Genomic DNA, 25,323 nt, shown 5'->3' with positions numbered 1-25,323 from the left:
TTTAGCTATTTTTCGACATAATCACCATTTCAGCTGATGCATTTTTGTAGACGCTGTGGCAGTTTTTGTTTGCCCATGTCATTCCAGCTCGCCGCCATGCTGTTCAGAAAGTTATGAACCTCTTCTTTAACCTCGTCGTCGGATCTGAATCGCTGGGACCACAATTAACGCTGACAGGTACTGTGAGACTCTGAAAAAACTCAAGCGGGCGATTGCGAACCGGAGAAGAGGAATGTTGAGCACGGGCGTACACATTCTCCATGACAACGATCGCCCACACATCGCTCGGCAAACGGTTGCTCTCCTGCAAAAGTTTCAGTGGAACACAATCACCCACCGACCGTATAGTTCTGACTTGGCGCCCAGTGACTATCACCATTTGGCCGGAAAGCGATTCAGCTTCGATGACTAGGTGAAAGAAGAGGTTCATAACTTTCTGAACAGCATGGCGGCGAACTGCTATGACATGGGCATACAGAAACTGCCACAGCGTCTATAATAATGCATCGACAGAAATGGTGACTATGTCGAAAAGTAGCTAAATATTCAAGCTGTAAACTGAAGTAAACAATTGTAGAAATAAACAGGTCAATGTACTTATAAAAAAAATTGGGATTACCCTCATACTTTGTCGCCAAAGTAGTAGAATCTGCTACTTCTCATTACTTTCGTCTTTCTTCGATTTACTCTCAATCCATATTCTGTAGATATTAGACTGTTCATTCTGTTCAGCAGATCATGTAATTCTTCTTCACATTCACTGATGATGGTAATGTCAACATTGATATCCCCTCGCCTTCAACTTTATTTCCGCTCTTGAACCTTTCTTTTATTTCCGTTATTGCTTCCGCGACGTACAGATAGAACAGCTGGGGCGAAAGACTACACCCCTGTCTTACACTCTTTCTAATCCGAGCACGTACTACATCGTCTCCCAGTCTTATTGTTCCGTCTTGGTTCTTGAACATATTGTATATTACTCGCCTTTCCCTGTAACGTACCCCCATTTTTATGAGAATTTCGAGCACCTTGCACCATTTGAAGCTGTCGCTTTTTCCAGGTCGAGAAATCGTATGATTTTCTTCACTCTTGTTTCCATTATCAACCGCAACGTCAAGACTAACTCTCTGATATCTTTACCTTTCGTAAAGCCAAAATTATCGCCATACAACAGATCTTAAAGTTTCCTTCCCATTCTTCTATACAACTATAGTTTTCAGCACCTTTGGCGCATGAATTGTTAAGCTGATTGTGCGATAGTTCTTGCACCTGTGTGCTCTTGCAGACTTCGGAATTGTGTGGATGAGGTTTCTCCGAAAGTCAGATGAAATATCGCCAGATTCATAGGTTCTACACACCAACGTGAATAGTCGCTTCGTTGTCTCTTCCCACAACGATTTTAGAGATTCTGGCGGAATTTTATCTATCCCTTCTGACGTATTCGATCTTAGTCTTTCAAAGCTCTTTTAAATTCTAACACTGGATCCCCTCTCTCCTATATCGACTCCTGTTTCTTCTATCACACTCTTCCCCCTCATACAGGCCGGCACTGTACTCGTTAATCATATTATAAAGGTACTGTCAGTCCCTGTGTATACTTCATTTCTGTATCAGTCACTCATAAGGAAGTGAATACTTATCTCTTACCTCTGTTGGATCCAGTTTACGACCTCACGAAAGCAGGCACCCAGTTCAATGCACACATTGACTGCTTCAAATGATATATGTGTTTTTGTCTTGAAATGAAATTGTACTTGAGATGACATACTACATTCACTCCTGTACTACAAACAAACCTATACCAATAATTGATGTAGCACACTATCAGGAGCCAGTAAATAAGCTAGAATTCTCAAAATTTTTGAGTTTACGTAATGATGAAATCTTGAAGTGGAAGAATCATATTAGTGAGTGGCTCAAACAATTAATTGAAGCCACTTTTGTTGTTTATATTATTGCTAGACTTGGAAACAAACAAATCGACCCCATAACATATTTTAAATACACTGGCAAACAAAAATTGCGAAGTACCCGTAAAGAGAGCAGGGATCGAAATGAAGCTTCACAGACTGAAAAGGAATGTCAAATTTATAAAGCACTTGGCTATGTGAGCTCATCAATATGATGTTGTACCATTTTTGGACTGATTTGGTTGGGAAGAGTGTCATATAATCGTTGTATCCTTAGCTGATACCAGCTGGCCCACAGCTGTCCTAAATGGTCCTTGAAATGCTGGGGACAGACGAATAATTGTAAGCATAACGGGGCGTTATTGAATTGCTTAATTGGTGAAGCTCTTTCTCTGTAATACATCATTCCACTTTTCTGAAACTGTAACTATTTGTTTGTTTATAAATTTATATGAATTGTACCGAGTTCCATCCCATTCGCATAATTCCTTCGTAGTGTGTCTTGTTTTAAGAGAAGGTGCTGATAACGCTGTCTCACATAGGTACGTGGCATTTATGTTGTGTCATTCACAGTGATCATTCAACACCTGAGGCTTACATGCCCTGCTGAGTCCGTCAACAAAACAGAAAATAGACAACACTAAAGCACTCTAGTTGTCGTTCCACCTGACACAAAGAATTTCAACTCTAATGACGTACATACCCGCCGACAGTGCGTACGTCTACTATGTTACATTTACATCCGATTGTCAGGCAATGTATTTTCACTCCAAAATGTTTTACAGATTAACTTTTTGGACTAAATCATTACTTAGAAAGTACTGATCGTACGAAAGTGAAGAGCAAGAATAATATGCACCGTTCACTCCCAGTCGTTTTGTAGGTAACTCTTTAAGGATCTAGGCGTCGTAAGTGCTCCTTGACAATATATATATATGACTCAAGAATCGTAGAGCACCAGGAGAAGAGGGCATCATCGCGGAAATCTGGAAGTTACAAAACCCAGAACTCACCAAAGACATCCACAGGATCTTGGAAGACATCTGGAAGACCATGAAAATTCCTGACGACTGCAAAACTGCACTGATACACCCACTACACAAAAAAGGTGACAAGACTGACCCGAACAACTACAGAGGAATATCCCTACTACCGGTCACATACAAGATCCTCTCTAAAGCTTTACTGAACAGACTAGAATGCCAGACCGACCACTTGATTGGGGAATACCAAGCAGGCTTCCGTAAAGGGCGGTCTTGTGCGGAACAAATTTGGAACCTGATTTTACAACACAAACAGAACCTGATCATTACCTTTGTTGACTTCAAAAAGGCTTACGACTCTATCGACCGGAAAACTCTCTTCAAAATTCTAGCAGAATACAAAGTAGACAACAGAACACGGGCTATCATAGAGCAAACTTTAACCAACACAACCTCCAAAGTAATGTTCTTTGGGGAACTATCAGAGCCCTTTGAAATTCGCACAGGTGTCCGACAAGGCGATGGCCTCTCACCTCTCCTTTTCAATCTGGTGTTAGATAAGGTCATAAAAGAATGGGAAACATCACAACAGGGGATAACCTTAGGAAACCTACAGATTAAATGCCTGGCTTTTGCAGACGATTTGGCGATTGTCACGAAAGGTATAAAGGAAACAAAAGACGCTATTGAAAAACTGCACGAAATCTCTTCCAAAACTGGACTACAGATCTCTTACGAAAAGACGCAGTTTATGAGCACAAAGAAACTCTCATCTCTGAACACAAAGTATTGCACGATTTACAAAACGGCAAACTTCAAATACCCCGGTGAAACACTACAAATGAGTGGACATAACAGAGACTCAAACGAAGAAAGAAAGACTAAACTGGACAAGGCATACAAAGTAGCGTGGAATCATTACAACAAGAAGTCTATCTCACAAAAAGCCAAATTACGCCATTACGACACGGTGGTGCTCCCCGAGGCACTATATGCAGCAGAGACCACACTAATCCTAGGGCATACACGTATCAGACAGTTAGAAAAAGTAGAACGGAAAATACTTAGGAAAATATTTGGCGCAACTAACAACAATGGAATATGGATCAAGAAACCTACAGGGGAACTGTACAAACATACAGAGACAATCACAGGAAAAATTAGAAAACACAGACTACAATTCTATGGACACCTATACAGAATGCCATCACACAGGCTGACCAAACAGATCTTTGACTGGGTAACCACTAGAGACAATCACAGAAAAGATTAGAAAACACAGACTACAATTCTATGGACACCTATACAGAATGCCATCACACAGGCTGACCAAACAGATCTTTGACTGGGTAACCACTAGAAACAACAAATGGGTGGCAGAGGTAGAAAACGACCTGAACCAACTCAACATAACAGCAGACACAATAAACGACAGAATAAAATTCAGAAACATCATTAAGAAAAGTAAACTACATGAGATAAAATGTGACAAACGAACAGGCATAAAATGGACCGAAGAACGCAAGCAAGACCACAGCCAGAAGATGAAAGAAATATGGGCAACCAAAAAGGCAGTCAAGATGAAGCCGAAGACACAAAGCCGACAAAAAGCATGGACAGAGGACCGGAAACAGAAACACAGCGTGCGAATGAGGGAAGTTTGGGCAGCAAGGAAGGCAGCAAAAGGAACTGGCCATGTAGTTTAGTCCAAATGCGCTCTTTAAGGGCAATACACCAATAATATATATATATATATATATATATATATATATATATATATATATATATATATATATATTACGTATTACAAGTTCGTGGCGCCCTCCATCGGTAATGCTGGAATTCAAAATGGTGTTGCCCCACCCTTAGCCTTGGTGACAGTTTCCACCATCAAAAACAAAAAAAAACAAAAAGAAGAAGAAGACTCTAGGACTTAACATCTGAGGTCATCAGTCCCCTAGACTTAGAACTACTTATCCTAACTAACCTAAGGACGTCACACACATCCATGCCCGAGGCAGGATTCGAACCTGCGACTGTAGCAGCAGCGCGGTTACGGACTGAGGCGCCCACAACCGCTCGACCACAGCGGCCGGCTTTCTGATCTCGCAGGCCTGCGTTCATTTCAGGTGCTGGAAGGTTTCTCGGGGTATGGCAGCCCATTCTTCACTGAGTGGTGCACCGAGACGGGTATTGATGTCGGTCGGTGCGGCCTGGCACGAAGTCAGCGTTCCAAAACATCCCGAAGGTGTTTTAAAGGATTCAGGTCAGGACTCTGTGGAGGCCAGTCCATTACAGGGACGATTATTGTCGTGTAGCTGCTCCGCCAGAGGCCGTGCATTATGAACAGGTGCTCGATCGTGTTCAAAGATGAAGTCACCATCCCCGAATTGCTCTTCAACAGTGGGAAGCAAGAACGTGCTTGAAACATCAATGTAGGCCTGTAGTGTGATAGTGCCACGCAAAATAACAAGTTGTGCAAGCTACACTCCTTGAAAAACATGACCACACCATATCACTACCGCCTCCGAATTTTACTTTTGGCACTACAAACTATGGCAGATGACGTTCACCGGGCATTCGCCATACCCACACCCTACCATCGGATCGCCACATTGTGTTCCGTGATTCATCACTCCACACAACGTGTTTCCACTGTTCAAAGTCCAATGTTTACGCTCCTTACACCAAGCGAGGATTCGTTGGCATTTACCGGCGTGATTTATGGCTTATGAGCAGCCGCTCGACCATGAAATCCAAGTTTTCTCACCTCCAGCCTAACTTTCACAGTACTTGCAGTGGATCCTGTGGTATGGCCTGGATAGATGTCTGCCTATTACACATTACGACCCTCTTCGACTGTCGGCGGTCTCCGTCAGTCAATCCACTTCACTGTCACATCGGAAACAGCTGGCTAAGGGATGTTTAGGAGTGTGGAAATCTCGCGTACAGACGTGTGACACAAGTGACACCCAATCACCTGACCACGTTCGAAGTCCGTGAGTTCCGCGGAGCGCCGCGTCTTGTGAAGTAATGGATGCTGTCGGCAGGGGATGTCAAATTGATTCCAAATTTCAGATTTCTAGAAGGCTTTTGACACCTTTCTTCAGAAAAGACCTATGGGGTATCGTCTAAGATGTGAGACTGGAATTGTGATTTCCTGTCAGAAAGTCCACATTCGTAGCAACTGACAGAAAGTCATCGAATAAATCAGAAGTAATATCTGGCGTTCCCCGGTTTTGTGAGCGCACTGCTATTCCTGATGTACTCTTATATTGTTTACCATACTCTAAAGTCATCAGATGATCAAAATCAATCGCAAAATGATTTGAACAATATGTCTGCTTGGCGCGGAAAGTGCCAATTGAATGTAAATAGTGAAAACTGTGAAGTCATCCATATTAGTACTTAAAGAAATCAGTTAAATTTTGGATATACTTGGAAGGAGAGACAACATTGGTCGTATTTTTTTGTTTTATTAACCGCAAAATCGATTTTCGGTCACTAAGTGACCATCCTCAGTGCTAGAAGTTAAAAATTTTTTCACATAACGATCAGAGAGTATAAAACAGAGAATCACAACTACACCTGCATATGAACATAACAGTTGGTAGGAACATATCTGTAACATATAATTTAAATTGGTAGGCACTGGTGTCAACAAGCTTACAGCGATCACATAAACTGAGGCCGCTGTTTACATGCACTTGTTCAGCAGACCTCGGTGTCACAGGGCTTGGAACGCCCTCTATGTGACATGTGTCACGTGAAGACTTAATATTACTGGTTTTGCGAGATATTAACTCTACATAACTCTTGTGCATTTGTGAATCTTGAAGTAATTCAAATTTAAAATGTACGTTAAACACATAGCAGACGAAAGGGGAAGGAAACATCTAAAATACATTGGCGTATTGTTTTTTTACAAAACATAAATCAGATCGATAATAAGTTGTCAGAGAGCATGACAGGTAAAAGAGAAAAAGACAATGAGAAATAATACTATATGAATAACATGAAATGAGGTATAACACAGGTTTTTTAAATAAACATAATACCCACCATCTGGCGTGGGAAGTTAGAAGTACAACGTTCGTGATTTACATAAAATGTTACGTTAAGACTAAGGAGTCAAATATGTAAAAAATAGTAATAGTACGAAACTGCCATTATGTAATAATTAAAATGCCGTGAAACACAATGTTCATTATAAAAAAGTCTGTAGATGTGGATAAACAATTTTGCTATCATATTTAACCGACATGCTGATGTACGTCTCGTTTGTCCCTTTGGACAAGCTAGCATTGTTATAACAGTGGTTATAGGCTTCTGCATAAGCACTGGGTCAGAACCCGTACATACATGACATCAAATATACACGGTTGCTTGCTGTAAAACATAGCACCCACCATTTGGCGTGGGAAGTTAGAAGTATTTCGTTCTTGATTTACGTTAACGTTACGTTAAAACTGAGAAGTCAAATATATAACGTAAACCGTAAAACAAGAGAAATCAGAGCTCGCACGAAAAAAATGTGTGTTCGTTTGTCCCGCGCGTTGCTAGAGACTGGAAGTGTAAAGAAATAGCTTGAAGGTGGTTCGATAAACCTACCGGCAACTTAAGTGTGACTTTCAGAGTAGTCGTGTAGATAGAACACACTTCTGACATCATTGTAAGGCTGTTGGAAACTGTAGGCAAACGCTTCTTGTGGAATAGTTCGAAGCAATATGGTGACTCATTGTTGGATATTCTCATTATTACGGGGGTTGTGATCTGGTGCTACCAGGAGGATTCGGAGACTAAGCAACAGTCAGTGACATGGTGTTTATCGGCTTCCTATCCTCTCTCGGGTAGAAATTCATTTTGGATCAAACCCTTGGTGTCCGAAAAGGCTATCGCCTTAATCTTAGATTTCGGCAGCCGACATTTTTTGGGGGTTGGGAAAGATGATGAATACCATGCCGTTAAATGTCCCTCGGCCTCCGGATCATACTGTTACCATCTCATCTCATGTCTTCTAACGATGCGGATATCCAACAAAGCGTGATCACGCTGCTTCGAGTGATTTTTCAGGAAACGTTTACTGAGACTTCCCAATAGCCTTACAACCGATGTCACAAGTGTGCTGTAGGTAAAAGTGATTACTTCGACAGCCAGAAAAAATATGTTGTTTGTGACTCTTGTTACCTTTATTTTTGATACCATTCATCGAACTTTTCAGACGCACTTTGTGTAGACAGAATGTTTCAGAAGGAAATAAAATATTTAGGTAATATGACAGGAATGATGATTGAAAGCAAAAAATTCGGTAAACATTGGTCTAAAATGCATAACTTAAGAGTTATTAGCACTACATCTTCGATTCTGTGAAACATATCCCTTCTACTTTAAGCTCTTTGCTTTCACTATTTTGAAAGGTCGTATGGATCGAAACAAGAAAAAATTGTCTAGTAAACATGGGCTCTAAAATGCATATCTTAAGAGCCATGAGAACTTGTTCAGTGAAAGGTATGTGTTTCATATTAGCGAAGGTGAACAAGTGCTCATAAGAGGCCTGTTCAAAAAATTACAGAACTCTGTCCACAAAATTTTTCTACTATTAACTCTTACGTATTGTGCATGGTCTCACCCGCAGCTCGTGGTCGTGCGGTAGCGTTCTCGCTTCCCACGCCCGGGTTCCCGGGTTCGATTCCCGGCGGGGTCAGGGATTTTCCCTGCCTCGTGATGGCTGGGTGTTGTGTGATGTCCTTAGGTTAGTTAAGTTTAAGTAGTTCTAAGTTCTAGGGGACTGATGACCATAGATGTTAAGTCCCATAGTGCTCAGAGCCATTTGAACCATTTTTTTGCATGGTCTCCTTCGAAATATTCTCCTCCACAATTGAGACACTGCTTCCAACGCCGTTTCCACTCCGGAAGCAGTCTGGGTACGCCTCTTGCTGGATCGAGAGAAGCACCGTCTGCAAATTTTCCTTTATCTCTTCTATCAAGACCAATTTTCGGCCTTTCAGTGCGATTTTCAACTTAGAAAAAAGTCTGCAGGGGCCAGATTTGGAGAGGACGGAGGATGAAGTAACACAGTGACTTCGTTTTTTGTGCAATAGTCACACACCGGAATGGATGAATATGTGGGTACGTTATCGTGATGCAAGAGCCATGAATTGCCTCGGCGCATTTCAGGCCGCTTCCTTCTCACATTTTCTCGCAGGCGTCGCAACCCGTCCTGATTGTAACACCGAGTAACAGTTTGTCCCTGTGGTGCGAATTCATGATGAACTAATCCTTCAAAGTCTAAGAAAACTATTAGCTTGGCTTTGACATTTGACCCGACCTGACGACCTTTTTGGGTTTTGGAGAACCTTTCCCGGCCCTTTGTGACGATTAAATCTTTGTCCAACAACACAACCGTAGACTCACGTCTCATCACTAGTTACGATTCTCTTAAGAAACATATAGTTCTCATTTGCGCGCTCCAAAAGTTCTTCACAGATTGCGAGGGGAAGGTCTTTCTGGTCTTGACTCGTGAGCCGTCTGACGAACTTGGCGGCAACACGACGCATTCCAAGATGCTGTGTCAGGATTTCATGACATGTACCAACTGAAATGCCTTGTTCTTCTGCGATCTGTCGGACAGTCATTCTTCGATTGTCACGCGCAATTTCGCTGACGTTGCTGACGTGGAGCGTTGCCGGTAGACGTCGAAGGGCGTCCTGAACGAGGACACCTTTAACTTCGGTCGGGCCGTTTTTAAACCATCTCAACCATTCGTAACACCGACTACCGCTTGAGCACTCATCACCGTAGTCTTCCTGCACCATTGTATGTGTCTCTGTAAAGGTTTCTTGAGTTTCACGCAAAATTTAATGCAAACGCGTTACTCTGCCATCTCGAAGTGAGCCTAGATAAACATCCGACCGACGCAGCAGATTGAAATCTGGTAAAACTGCGTGCCCTGGTGTGTGAAGAAGTCCGAACCGCCTACTGCATAACATCGTCCGACTGGAATCGTCGACCGTTCAAGAACTTTTCGATGGACCGAAAGCGTGATAATCGCATCATGAAGCAGCAGCACCCCTTGTCGCAGTTTTTTCGAACGTAGTCTTAATTGCATACGCAATCTTCACTCTCCGGTGGATTTCTACCGGTTTTTGTCCTTCAGCAGCTAAGAAAACAATAACAGCACGTTGGTCCTGTCTGGAAGCATTTGCTTAAAACATTCGCCATAGTTCACTTTTCTGCATTTACCAAGCGCACGTCGCAAAGACACGAATAGCACACTGATGCCTTGCCTAAATGTCGGTGGTTGCATACGCGCAGCAGGAACGTCCTCAAACTGATACTTCTACGTCGCCCCTTATCCGATGGCTGGTGGCCTCGCTGCCTCTGGCTGGAATCCGCCTCTGGCAGTGTGTGCTCCTCGCCACTCGTTATAATTCTCTCTACGATACACCAAAACGAAATCTGGCTCCCTCCTAAATAGGTCCTTTGTTACCAGTGCTTTCTGTGAAAGATAAGGGCCCGACGGTCAGTTTTTGTGTTCAACATAATGGTTTAATACATAAGTGCGCTGTATTTGTGTTTGTAATGTGCTCCTCGTAGAAAGACTTCAGAATTTTACACAAATCCGTTTAAAAAATAAATATATTTTTATAAATTCAGCTGCGTATTTTAAAAATAGGACCAGTTAAATGACCAGTTAACCTTTACCCTTACATCTGCAAATGCAAAATTAACAAGTGTTGTACACGTGTGAATCAACGTTAGCTGAAACAACTGAAACTCAAAAAACTGATTTAATACTGGGTTTCCGCACAGCGAGGGATTCCCCATTTTAAATTTACATCTGGTGTCAACTAGAAAACGTCTACTTCCCGTGTAACTGGTGTCTGTAAAAATGAATATTGTGACTGTCGTGAACAATATGAAATCCAGACAAGTATTAAGAAACACATTGCACTACGGAACCGGAAGATGAAATCTGGTGGTCTTTTAATTGCTACTAAATACTCAGATCTCACAATAGTTCCCCACATCACGCTCAAGGAACTTTCTTTGATCATTATGGAAGAAACAATTAAAATAATTAATCTTCAACTGCACATCTCAAACTGTTCCGGTATTATAACAAGTAACGGAGACTAGACTCTGTATCGACTTTACAGTTTTTGATAATAGTTGGAAATTTCCGCTCATGAATCAGCATAGTGACACCAAACCAAAAAAATTTGATCAACTACTGTAAAACTTGTAATGGATAGTATTATAAAAGCGACCTATAAAGTGGAGTACAGTACTTCTGTGATGAACTTCGCGAAATCTTCATAACTCAAGCGCACGTCATTCCATCCAGTAACGCGGCCATCAGGTTCAAATGGCTCTGAGCACTATGGGACTCAACTGCTGAGGTCATTAGTCCCCTAGAACTTAGAACTAGTTAAACCTAACTAACCTAAGGACATCACAAACATCCATGCCCGAGGCAGGATTCGAACCTGCGACCGTAGTGGTCTTGCGGTTCCAGACTGCAGCGCCTTTAACCGCACGGCCACTTCGGCCGGCGCGGCCATCAGGGTAAGTAGCACTTGATCAATTACAATCTTTAAGGTTTTGCGACAGTCTCACCTCTTTTGCTCCAGCCGGTCGATCGGGAAGGTTTATCACGTTCCACGGTTTACGTCTCTGTTTCAATCTTCACGCAGTATCACTGTACGGAAATAATTCACAACACGCTTCAAAACATTTCTAAATAATTTAGACAACTGGAAATGTAGCTTTCACGGGACATGGCGAGAAGCCTCCATGGCAAAATTCGATCAATTTACCCTATAAAGTACGGTTATTTCTGAATAGAGAGCACTCGTCAGCTAAATACAATTTTGTGGTGCTTGACGAAAAGCAATATCACCATCTTGCAAATAAGAGGAAAAAGTAGTCGAGATTAATATTCGGTCCAAACAGATGAAACGGAAGATTACTTAATTTCCCATCCAAGACGACATTGAAGGTAGAACAAAAGCTCCAATTAGAGACAGCTGCCATGTTCGTTTGAATGAAGCCATTCTGGAATTAACCTTACGCGATATGGAAACCTAAGTGGCTTTGGGGGTATTTGAGTCTCACTGCCTGCGAAAGTGGTTCTAATGTTTGGGCTATTTGCGAAGCGGAAATTAAGCTATATAACATCGTATCTCAGTATCATCCTCATACTGATTCCAGCAGCAATTGTTTGCACTGCAATGAAATGCTACGATGGCGACTGTATTTGTGACGTTTGCATTGTCATGAATGATGTGCCTGCTATGGCGTCTATAGTTTAGCCAATGCAGCTTGTATACTGATAGTCCAAAAAGGAAAAAAATATTACGTAATGGACATCTTATTTGTGACTGCGACACAGACGCTATGCGCTCTGTGGTGAGCGGTGCTTCTTTCTGGACTTCGCAAATAAGCAATCAAATAAGCAATGAAGAAGCTAAATGACTCACTGTGGTATGAATTTCTTATGAAGATAATTGAATGTATTATTGGAACTGAACCATCCTGTGAGCTTTTGGAATTCTAAAAGTTAATGAATTGATAAATAGGAAATTAGTTGAATACAAACAGTAGCTCATGCTGTATAAGAATAGTACTGAAAAATGCATCGTCGTTTAAATTGGAAAGGTAATTGCGATTCTGTTTCAAGTGAATCCCGACGTGTCGCACATCTGAATAGACCTTAAGACGGATGGACTTAGGTAGAAAATAGTCTAACCTGCACATGGTCAGAACCTTTCTAGAAGAATTTTTATTCGCCGCAAAAGTATTTTCCTTCGTTTTAAGGTTTTCCTTCGACGGGTAATACGACCAGATTCTATTCTAGAGTTGTGTCATTGCTCAGACAACTTCCGAACAGTGTGGTGAGCAAATGTTTAAAGGAAGTGCCACTTAATAATTGCGGTGACGATTACACGATCATTACGTACACTTCCGGCCATTAAAATTGCTACACCAAGAAGAAAAGCAGATGATAAACGGATATTCATTCGACAAATATATTATACTACAACTGACATGTGATTACATTTTCAAGCATTTTGGGCGCATAGATCCTGAGAAATCAGTACCCAGAACAGCCACCTCTGACCGTAATAACGGCCATGATACACCTGGGCATTCAGTCAAACAGAGCTTGGATGGCGTGTACAGGTAGAGCTGCCCATGCAGCTTCAACGCGATACCACAGTTCATCAAGAGTAGTGACCGGCGTACTGTGACAAGCCAGTTGCGCGGCCACCATTGACCAGACGTTTTCAATTGGTGAGAGATCTGGAGAATGTGCTGGCCAGGGCAGCAGTCGAACATTTTCTGTATCCAGAAAGGCCCCGTACAGGACATGCAACATGCAGTCGTGCATTATCCTGCTGAAATGTAGGGTTTCCCAGGGATCGAATGAAGGGTAGCGCCACGGGTCGTAATTCATCTGAAATGTAACGTCCACTGTTCAAAGTGCCGTCAATGCGAACAAGAGGTGACCGAGACATGAACCAATGGCACCCCATACCATCACGCCGGGTGATACGCCAGTATGGCGATGACGAATACACGCTTTCAATGTGCGTTCACCGCGACGTCGCCAAACGCGGATGTGACCATCATGATGCTGTAAAAAGAACCTGGATTGATCCGAAAAAATTACGTTTTGCCATTTGTGCACCCAGGTTCGTCGTTGAGTACACCATCGCAGGCGCTCCTGTCTGTGACGCAGCGTCGAGGGTAACCGCAGCAATGGTCTCCGAGCTGATAGTCCATGCTGCTGCAAACGTCGTCGAACTGTTCGTGCAGATGGTTGTTGTCTTGCAAACGTCTTGCAAACGTCAGGGATCGAGACGTGGCTGCACGATCCGTTACAGCCACGCTGATAAGATGCCTGTCATCTCGACTGCTAGTGGTACAAGGCCGTTGGTATCCAGCACCGCGTTCCGTATTACCCTCGTGAACCCACCGATTCCATATTCTGCTAACAGATTGGATCTCGACCAACGCGAGCAGCAATGTCGCGATACGATAAACCGCAATCGCGATAGGCTACAATCCGACCTTTATAGAAGTCGGAAACGTGATAGTACGCATGTCTCCTCCTTACACGAAGCATCACAACAACGTTTCACCAGGCAATGTCGGTCAACTGCTGTTTGTGTATGAGAAATCGGTTGGAAACTTTCCCATGTCAACACGTTGTAGGTGTCGCCACCGGCGCCAACCTTGTGTGAATGCTCTGAAAAGCTAATCATTTGCATATCACAGAATCTTCTTCCAGTCGGTTAAATTTCGCGTCTGTAGCACGACATCTTCGTGGTGTTGCAATTTTAATGGCCTGTAGTGTATATACTCAAGACATTTTCTTTCAGATTGCCATTAAATTTCAGCTAACAGATACCTTCAAACAAAAGTGAAAAGACGGAAACATAAATTTTCTGTTAGCATATACACTCCCGGAAATTGAAATAAGAACACCGTGAATTCATTGTCCCAGGAAGGGAAAACTTTATTGACACATTCCTGGGGTCAGATACATCACATGATCACACTGACAGAACCACAGGCACATAGACACAGGCAACAGAGCATGCACAATGTCGGCACTAGTACAGTGTATATCCACCTTTCGCAGCAATGCAGGCAGCTATTCTCCCATGGAGACGATCGTAGAGATGCTGGATGTAGTCCTGTGGAACGGATTGCCATGCCATTTCCACCTGGCGCCTCAGTTGGACCAGCGTTCGTGCTGGACGTGTAGACCGCGTGAGACGACGCTTCATCCAGTCCCAAACATGCTCAATGGGGGACAGATCCGGAGATCTTGCTGGCCAGGGTAGATGACTTACACCTTCTAGAGCACGTTGGGTGGCACGGGATACATGCGGACGTGCATTGTCCTGTTGGAACAGCAAGTTCCCTTGCCGGTCTAGGAATGGTAGAACGATGGGTTCGATGACGGTTTGGATGTACCGTGCACTATTCAGTGTCCCCTCGACGATCACCAGTGGTGTACGGCCAGTGTAGGAGATCGCTCCCCACACCATGATGCCGGGTGTTGGCCCTGTGTGCCTCGGTCGTATGCAGTCCTGATTGTGGCGCTCACCTGCACGGCGCCAAACACGCATACGACCATCATTGGCACCAAGGCAGAAGCGACTCTCATCGCTGAAGACGACACGTCTCCATTCGTCCCTCCATTCACGCCTGTCGCGACACCACTGGAGGCGGGCTGCACGATTTTGGGGCGTGAGCGGAAGACGGCCTAACGGTGTGCGGGACCGTAGCCCAGCTTCATGGAGACGGTTGCGAATGGTCCTCGCCGATACCCCAGGAGCAACAGTGTCCCTAATTTGCTGGGAAGTGGCGGTGCGGTCCCCTACGGCACTGCGTAGGATCCTACGGTCTTGGAGTGCATCCGTGCGTCGCTGCGGTCCGGTCCCAGGTCGACGGGCACGTGCACCTTCCGCCGACCACTGGCGACAACATCGATGTACTGTGGAGACCTCACGCCCCACGTGTTGAGCAATTCGGCGGTACGTCCACCCGGCCTCCCGCATGCCCACTATACACCCTCGCTCAAAGTCCGTCAACTGCACATACGGTTCACGTCCACGCTGTCGCGGGATGCTACCAGTGTTAAAGACTGCGATGGAGCTCCGTATGCCACGGCAAACTGGCTGACACTGACGGCGGCGGTGCACAAATGCTGCGCAGCTAGCGCCATTCGACGGCCAACACCGTGGTTCCTGGTGTGTCCGCTGTGCCGTGCGTGTGATCATTGCTTGTACAGCCCTCTCGCAGTGTCCGGAGCAAGTATGGTGGGTCTGACACACCGGTGTCAATGTGTTCTTTTTTCCATTTCCAGGAGTGTATTAAAGCTGGAGGAGGATGTTTAAAACTGTCGGAAGCGGTGTCCTCCAGTTTTGTATGAACTGTTACAGGGATATGAACTACGCATGAAAGGATGGTGATCCTTCTTCCTAGTATTTCATTGTCAGTGTCTTAATCACATCGCCGAGACAACTGTCTGCAACCTCAACCCTCCTTCTTTCGTCTCTCTCTCTCTCTCTCTCTCTCTCTCTCTCTCTCTCTCTCTCTCATAGAAATAAGCAAGGCTGAACAAAGAGTAAAGCACCTCTGACTTGTCATTCACTGTAGGGGTACTGACTGTCTGCACTGCCTCTGGTTGACAATAAGCGTCCAAGTGGACAGAGCTTCTTCCCTTCGCCCGGGCGCCCCTCCGTCCAGCCGGTGACGCGGCACTGTGCCCTGGGTGCGACAGCTGCGGCGCCTCTTTCCGTATTCCACGGCGGTGCTGCCGAGTCGCGGGCACCATACAGCCGGCACATTTCGAGTTATGTCGTTGTGTCTTTTCGATAAATTCGTAATTCAGGCACGCAACTCCCAAAATCTAAGTTTCCTGTTTCTGTCACAAGTCTCATATTGGAGAGCGATCCCAGAATGTAAGTCTCGTCGCTCCTGTTCCTCGTTTCCGTATACTCCAGGGAAAAAAATACAGTAACACATTTTTAGCTGCGGGATTTAATGGTTTTTTGAGAGAAGTTTCTTCTCGTACATATGTTGTAGCTGCTATCAGCACTGAAAATATTATGACTTTTTGCGAGTGTATTAGATCAAACCAAATCCGTCAAGTTTGGAAAAAGGTGGCTCTAAATTAACAGGAATGTGTTGCGAAGGCATAGTCACGCATGGTAAGCACAAAACGGACGCATTACAAGTACAAAAAATGGTTCAAATGGCTCTGAGCACCATGGGACTTAACATCTGAGGTCATCAGTCCCCTAGAACTTAGAACTACTTAAACCTACCTAACCTAAGGACATCACACACATCCATGCCCGAGGCAGGATTCGAACCTGCGACCGTAGCAGTCGCGCGGTTCCGGAATGAAGCGCCTAGAACCGCTCGGCCACCACGGCCGACCATTACAAGTTCACTAGTCAAATTTTAAAACCATTAAAAGACAAAATAATACAGGTTTGTACTTTCTGTGACCTGTGTACGGCGTTTGTCTGACCAAATGAACTGAGGTTTTATGGTATTGCAACAAATGAATGATCTTGTATTCAACGAAAATAATTCAGAAAAACGTACTTAGTAATTTAATCACTGTAACCAGGAGAATTTCTTCTGAGTGCGAAAATAAAATCACTTATGAGGTTTCACAAGGGTCAGTGTTTGCCCCACCGTGGTTTCTCATGCGCGTAAACGACATTCCCTCTAATATACTATACGCGCAGTTAGTTATTTCTGCAGATGACTTTACTATCTTAGTCAGGCCAAACACAAACAAAAAAGAAGAAAAATAAGGAAACAGAACACTACTGTAGTTACACGTGCAACACATGCTGAATAAATTATAAAAAGGTAGAAGCTTCAAAAATTTTAAGTGTACATATTGATGATTTTCAGTTCCTGCAACAATTCTCTCCAGCTGCATTTGCACTTCGAACCATTCCAAATCCGGGTGAGCGATAAATCTGTAATTAGCTTTTTTTCATATTTTCGCAATGAAGCCGTACTGAACAGTGTTTGGGGTAACTCATCTTTAAGGAGGAAAGTCTTCATTGGTCAAAGAGGTGCTGTAGGAATAATATGTGGTGGACACATACGATCATCTAGTCAAAACCTGGATCAGTGTTCGGAATATTGATCATTTCTTGTGAAGCTGGTTGTGTGTAACCCACCACAGTTCGGTAGGAACAACAAAGTACGAATTACGATACCAGACGAAAAAATGGCATTCATATTTTGACATGCAGGTTGCCTTTTAGCAGCAAAAGGGGTGCAGAACGCTGCTGTCAAAATTTGCGATATTTCGTCATGATCTAAAATGATTGACTGACAGCATAGGTAAACCCGAAAACAAACTGAAGAAGTCTCTCCTTGACAACTCCCATTTCGTTGAAAATTTCTGTTTATGTGATATGGAAAACGTGGCGGACATGAATTACTGACTCACATCAGCATTAAAAATAACCTTGTTAATGTTCACCATGTAACTGTATCTACATTTTAATGTGTAATAGGAAATAAACTAACTCGTTCCACAGAATTACGGTACATTCTATAAATGATCCATGCAACATAAAACTAGCCAACCAACTAACTAGATGTGTCATTAGGTGGAATGTTTATTATTATTACTGCGCTGAATATAAAAGAAGAAGCAATTTGATACCGTACACTCACATTCATAGAAGTTAACAGAAACAAGAGCTGTACATTTTGTTAAATCGATAAATACCATGTTACACACATATGGTATTGCAACAAAGATAATTTCAAATGATTGCTCTTATAGAATACACAATTCTGTGTCTGCCGTGAGATTACGGTTGTGTAAATTTCACAATGTTTTTTAGAATCAAAGGAAAGCTGTCCGCAACAATGAGAGAGTGTATCTGAAAATTTTAATAATGTCGTGCTAAGTTGTAAACTGTGAAGCAGAGAGAAGAGGTTCCATGGTTTTTGCTGTGCCTAGTACGACCCAATCTTACGCTAGCGTGGAACACAAATGTTTTTTTGAAATGTAGGAGTAATCAAACGGTAAAAGCTTACGTCTGTCTTCAACATCGGTGGCGTATTAGACTTTAATTCGGACAACTGTGTTCTTAGACATTCTTCTTTTTGTGCAAATCGGTGCTCCAGCACTAAATAGAGCGTTACAGGTAAACAATATCACATCTTAGTCAGTCACAACTATAAATACCAACCGGTAATGTTGCAGGTCCTTTTCTCGTTGTGGGTATTACTGTTTCCCATTTGTGCTTGCCGTCTGAACTAAATGTTCTAACTTATGACCTTGCTTCGGCTGCGTATCCTACTGTCGTACAAGAGGCCCAAACATGTCGATAGAAATCCACAGCGGTTGCACCTCTGACATCAGCGGCTTGCTGAAGTCTGAGTGGCGCTCAGTTACTTAGGCGCTGCGCGCTGTAGGTGTTCATGTGTTATGGTGAAGCAATATGTGTCACCTTCGTATGCTATATTTATCGTTTCTGGATGAGCTCAAATGCCGGAGCACATTTTTAAACGATAACTCGTAATGCATTATATTTCCTTCTATAAAGAAGGTATCGTGGGCAGAAATGATTTACAAAAAGAAAGAATCAAAAAAACAAAACAGAAACAAATGGTTCAGATGGCTCTGAGCACTATGGGACTTAACATCTGAGGTCATCAGTCCCCTAGAACTTAGAACCACTTAAACCTAACTAACCCTAAGGCCATCACACACATCCATGCCCGAGGCAGGATTCGAACCTGCGACCGTAGCGGTCACGCGGTTCCGGAGTCAAGAGCCTAGAACCGCTCGGCCACAACGGCCGGCCAAAACAGAAACAGATAGCACAAACCACGATGTACGAGGGCTGACTGAAAAGTAATGCCTCCACATTCGTAACGCTTCAACAGTTGGCAGCATTGGTATGCGACAGGTACTGGCTTCTTCCGTAGCCTCTTCTCTACAGCTCCAGTTGGTGGGAAGCCTTAGCATTGAACGGTTGTGTTGTTACAGTGTAAACTATGGATTCCTGTGCAGACGGTCGGTCAATGCGATATAAGCAACGTGCAGTTATTGAATTCTTGATAGCAGAAGGTGCACCTCACAGGAGATTCATCAGAGAATGAAAGCAGTTTATTGTGACTGTGTTGATGAGAGTTCTGTGCGTCGTTGGGCGAGTAAGTTTAAAGACGTTGAGGCAGGAACATCTGACCTGCGTGACAAACGAAGAGTTGGACGTCCTGTGACAGCAGCCACCGAATTTCACAATCAGAATGTTGACAGATTGATTCAGGACGATCGTCATAATACTCAGACAGAAATTGCGAAGACAATCGACATTTTACAAGGACCTTTGGGTCACATTATTGCTTTGCTTGGCTATCGGAGGATCTGTGGACGATGGATACCCTGGGCGCTGAAATGAAAGCGCACAGACTTGAAATTTGCCAGGAACTCCTCTCGCGTTACGAGAATGAGCGTGACGCATTTCTCCATCCAATTGTGACAGGAGACGAAACGTGGGTACACCATTACGTCCCGGACACGATACGTCAGTCTGTGGAATATCGACACAAAGATTCGCCCCAGACAAAGAAATTCAAGACGCAGCCTTCAGACGGAAAAATCATGGCCACAGTGTTAAGGGACGCAGATGGTGTTATCCATGTTGATTTTGTTGATCGTGAAACAAAAGTAAATTCAGAGCGTTATATCAAAACGCTGCGAACTCTAAAACGACGACTAACAAGGGTCCGAAATGTAAAGGGAAATGTTTTCCTGCAGCGTGGCAACGCCAAACCACACACTTCACGTGTCGCAACAGCACAACTTCAGAGACTGAATCTCACCACCGCACGGCATCCTCCATACAGCCCATATTTAGCACCGCCTGACTTCCATCTGTTCCCGATAATGAAAGACGACCTTCTGATGAAGACGTTGAGAGAACTGTGTAACGGTGGTTGCGGAAATAGTGTGTCGACTTATTCCGTGACGGCTTCAGAAAACTTGTTCATCGTTGGCAGAAACGTATCCAATTGGCTGGTGATTATGTGGAAAAGTGAATTAAAGATCACATTCTAAGAATTACTTCTGCGTTTGATTTATTAAAATATTTCCATCCAAACCCAATTAACGAAGGTGGAGGCATTACTTTTCATTCAACCCTCGTGTTAATATGTTTTGGAGAGAGTGCTTGGCTATGATTGTGACTGAGATGAATCTGAATGCGGTGAAGTTTGCAGGTTCACTTATCTTCACCGATTTAAGGTTGAAAAAATAAAAGTTTTCTTGCCAAATAATTTACATGTTAACTTTCATATTCATGGAACAGCAAGGAAACTGACATATTAAAATAAAAATATGAAATTAAGAGGTAATAGGGAACAGTGTCATACATTTCTTTTTCACAACTGATGTTTCTTCAAGTTGTAAACACTTTTGTTGCACATGTAGAGCCACCGCTCCCTTCAAGAAGTGCCTAAAAGAACATCTAATGGTAAGTGGTAAATCACCAGCACTATTAGGAGGAATGTGCCGCTTGAAACAGTCACGTCGTTTAAATATCCAGGCGTATTGTGGCAAACCGATATGAAATGCAATGAGCACATGAGGTTCGTAGTCGGGAAGACATATGATCGACTTCGTTTTGTGGCGAGAACTTTAGAAAAGTGTAGCTCGTCTATAAAAGAGACAGCTTATAGAACGCGAGTGCGACCGATTCCTGAGCACTGCTAGAGTATCTGGGATTCCCACTAGGGGACATTAAAGGGAGACATCGAAGCAGTTCGATGTATTTCTGATAGATTTGTCATTGGTAGATTCGATTAGCACGCAAGTACTACGGAAATTCCTCATGAACTTAAATGGGACTTCCCGCAAGGCAGGCACTATTGCGTAATTTTTTCAAATTACCCTTTTGAGATATATTTCACACATGCTTCACATATTACAGGCGTATTTATACACATATTTCACCTAGGTGTGCAGCGAACTTCACCCTGCAGTTGCATTTACATCGAGCTAAAAGTCTATGACGTTGTATCTCCTGATCTATGTGCTGAACAACGATAAAATCCAGTGGTGCAAGTGCCTACTGTCTGCGAAATGTGTTGTGAATGGAGTTAGTTGTAAAGAAGTAATTTATTAAAGTCTCATGCATGATGGGACAGTTTCCCAGGCATGTCAGTTTTTATGTCGTCAAATCTGTTGAACTCTGTGCCGTAAAATGATATAATTTTCTACGTACATTCTGCGGTATATGTGGATACTGCGTGCGAAATGTGTAGGGAATATAGTAGCAAAGAAGTAATAAATTTAAACGTCTTGCATGATGCGGTGGTTTATCACGCAGTCAGCGTTTGTGAAGTCATATTTGCCGGCCGGTGTGGCCGTGCGGTTCTAGGCACTTGAGTCTGGAGCCGCGTGACCGCTACGGTCGCAGGTTCGAATCCTGCCACGGGCATGGATGTGTGTGATGTCCTTAGGTTAGTTAGGTTTAAGTAGTTCTAACTTCTAGGGGACTGATGATCTCTGATGTTAAGTCCCATAGTGCTCAGAGCCATTTGATTTTTTTGAAGTCATATTTCCTGAAAAATATGCCGTACAATGACGTAATTTTTTCCAGTAAACTCAGTGGTATTTGTGAATACTGTCTTAAAAATATGTCACGAATATAGCTAGTAGTAAAAAAGCAATAAATTTAAACGTCATGCTTCATGTGGCAGTTCTTCTGCACCAACAGTGAAAAAATAGTAAACGATAAAGTTTTTTCCTTTCATCATTTTTTGTGGCTCATCAGCGAGAAAAAGTTTAGCAAAGGTAAATAACTGTCGTGTGACGAGGGCCTCCAGTCGGGTAGACCGTTCGCCGGGTGCAAGTCTTTCGATTTGACGCAACTTTGGCGACGTGCGCGGCGTTGGGGATGAAATGATGATGATTAGGACAACACAACCCCCAGTCCCTGAGCGGAGAAAATCTCCGACCCAGCCGAGAATCGAACCCGGTCTCTTAGGATAGTCTGTCGCGCCGACCACTCAGCTCATTCTCAAATCGTGAATGACTAAACTATGGGTATTCTCGCGTCGCGGGTTACACAGCTTTTTCCCCCGTGCTCCCACCCCTTTATGGGTGAGTGGTCCCTACCTTCACAATGGTTCTTTCCACATAGTAAATGATATGTGTATTACGTTCGAATGAAATCAGACCAGTAATTTATGAGGAGATGTGGAACATACATACAAACATTTTTGTTATTTGTGTGGATTTCCTGGCGCTGACTTTTTCTCTACTACCTAGGTACTGTAGTTGGTAATGTTACATCCATTAATATAAATTTCTACCTGCTCTACAAAATGAAGATACTATCTGATACAGTGAACAAGGACTTACACCAAGATAAAGGACACCAACAGTCAGTTCCTAGAGAAAGTGCTGGGAAACTTACTGACTGTCGCTTGTTACATAGCCGTTCTTATGAAAAAATTTGTTGCACGTCAAAATTCTTTTCTAACATGTAACAAGTTCCAAGCATTAATGTCTGTTCTCCTTATAACAATACAAACTTTTAAAGGAGCCAAAGGCATTAGACGTAGAAAATATGAAAACCACCTTAAATGTGAAAGTAGGCCTCAGAAAATAATCCCCACAAGCTGCAATTACACAACCATAAACCTTTGGCTTGCTCCAATAACACCACACTTAAATCTTAAGCCATGTGGGCACAGATAAATCCAAAATTTATGAAAGCATTTAATGTAGAAAATATTAAAACCACCTCAAAAAATGTAAACGTAGCCTTCAGAAATAACCTCCACAAGCCACCAAGCACCTTACCCGTCCCTATATGAATGGTTCTACGCTAACTAGATAGTCTAGACAAATTTAAGGGACAGCGATTATCTTTAGAAAACAGTTGCTGGAACAATTCAACCAAAAAAGGTACCAGGCATTAAAACATTTGGAGAATTAAACAGAATTTACTACTGTCGGTTCTACAAGACTAACGTGGCACCTTAAAACACAGGTTAGCTACTAAGTACAGATAGAGTGTCTGCCACAAAGTACTTTTTTGAGTCTCGGTCCGGCACACAGTTTTGATCTGCCAGGAAGTTTCAATTTTTCTTATACTATAAACATTTGTAACTGAGAATGGGCAGTTTAATTATATTAATACAGATTTAGTTTATAGTATATTTCATAACTAGTTGTAATGTACTAATATACTACCACATTCTATCCTCAGTTACATATGTTTATAATATTAGGAAAATTCTTTAACAATTGTTTTCCATTATTATTATTATAATTATAACTCCATTCTATGATTCTGGGACCAGGTTTTAATCATGCGGTGAGTTTGAATACACTCCTGGAAATGGAAAAAAGAACACATTGACACCGGTGTGTCAGACCCACCATACTTGCTCCGGACACTGCGAGAGGGCTGTACAAGCAATGATCACACGCACGGCACAGCGGACACACCAGGAACCGCGGTGTTGGCCGTCGAATGGCGCTAGCTGCGCAGCATTTGTGCACCGCCGCCGTCAGTGTCAGCCAGTTTGCCGTGGCATACGGAGCTCCATCGCAGTCTTTAACACTGGTAGCATGCCGCGACAGCGTGGACGTGAACCGTATGTGCAGTTGACGGACTTTGAGCGAGGGCGTATAGTGGGCATGCGGGAGGCCGGGTGGACGTACCGCCGAATTGCTCAACACGTGGGGCGTGAGGTCTCCACAGTACATCGATGTTGTCGCCAGTGGTCGGCGGAAGGTGCATGTGCCCGTCGACCTGGGACCGGACCGCAGCGACGCACGGATGCACGCCAAGACCGTAGGATCCTACGCAGTGCCGTAGGGGACCGCACCGCCACTTCCCAGCAAATTAGGGACACTGTTGCTCCTGGGGTATCGGCGAGGACAATTCGCAACCGTCTCCATGAAGCTGGGCTACGGTCCCGCGCACCGTTAGGCCGTCTTCCGCTCACGCCCCAACATCGTGCAGCCCGCCTCCAGTGGTGTCGCGACAGGCGTGAATGGAGGGACGAATGGAGACGTGTCGTCTTCAGCGATGAGAGTCGCTTCTGCCTTGGTGCCAATGATGGTCGTATGCGTGTTTGGCGCCGTGCAGGTGAGCGCCACAATCAGGACTGCATACGACTGAGGCACACAGGGCCAACACCCGGCATCATGGTGTGGGGAGCGATCTCCTACACTGGCCGTACACCACTGATGATCGTCGAGGGGACACTGAATAGTGCACGGTACATCCAAACCGTCATCGAACCCATCGTTCTACCATTCCTAGACCGGCAAGGGAACTTGCTGTTCCAACAGGACAATGCACGTCCGCATGTATCCCGTGCCACCCAACGTGCTCTAGAAGATGTAAGTCAATTACCCTGGCCAGCAAAATCTCCGGATCTGTCCCCCATTGAGCATGTTTGGGACTGGATGAAGCGTCGTCTCACGCGGTCTGCACGTCCAGCACGAACGCTGGTCCAACTGGGGCGCCAGGTGGAAATGACATGGCAAGCCGTTCCACAGGACTACATCCAAGCATCTCTACGATCGTCTCCATGGGAGAATAGCAGCCTGCATTGCTGCGAAAGGTGGATATACACTGTACTAGTGCCGACATTGTGCATGCTCTGTTGCCTGTGTCTATGTGCCTGTGGTTCTGTCAGTGTGATCATGTGATGTATCTGACCCCAGGAATGTGTCAATAAAGTTTCCCCTTCCTGGGACAATGAATTCACGGTGTTCTTATTTCAATTTCCAGGAGTGTAGATATGAAGAATTTACTACATATCTCACTCGGTTTCATCGTCTCACCAGTTGACATGTTCTCAGTCTCCAACTAACGAACCTGAGCATGTTGTGC

This window comes from Schistocerca americana, chromosome 6 (genome assembly GCF_021461395.2).
Source record: "Schistocerca americana isolate TAMUIC-IGC-003095 chromosome 6, iqSchAmer2.1, whole genome shotgun sequence".
Taxonomy (NCBI): domain Eukaryota; kingdom Metazoa; phylum Arthropoda; class Insecta; order Orthoptera; family Acrididae; genus Schistocerca; species Schistocerca americana.
This window is presented reverse-complemented; position numbering follows the sequence as displayed.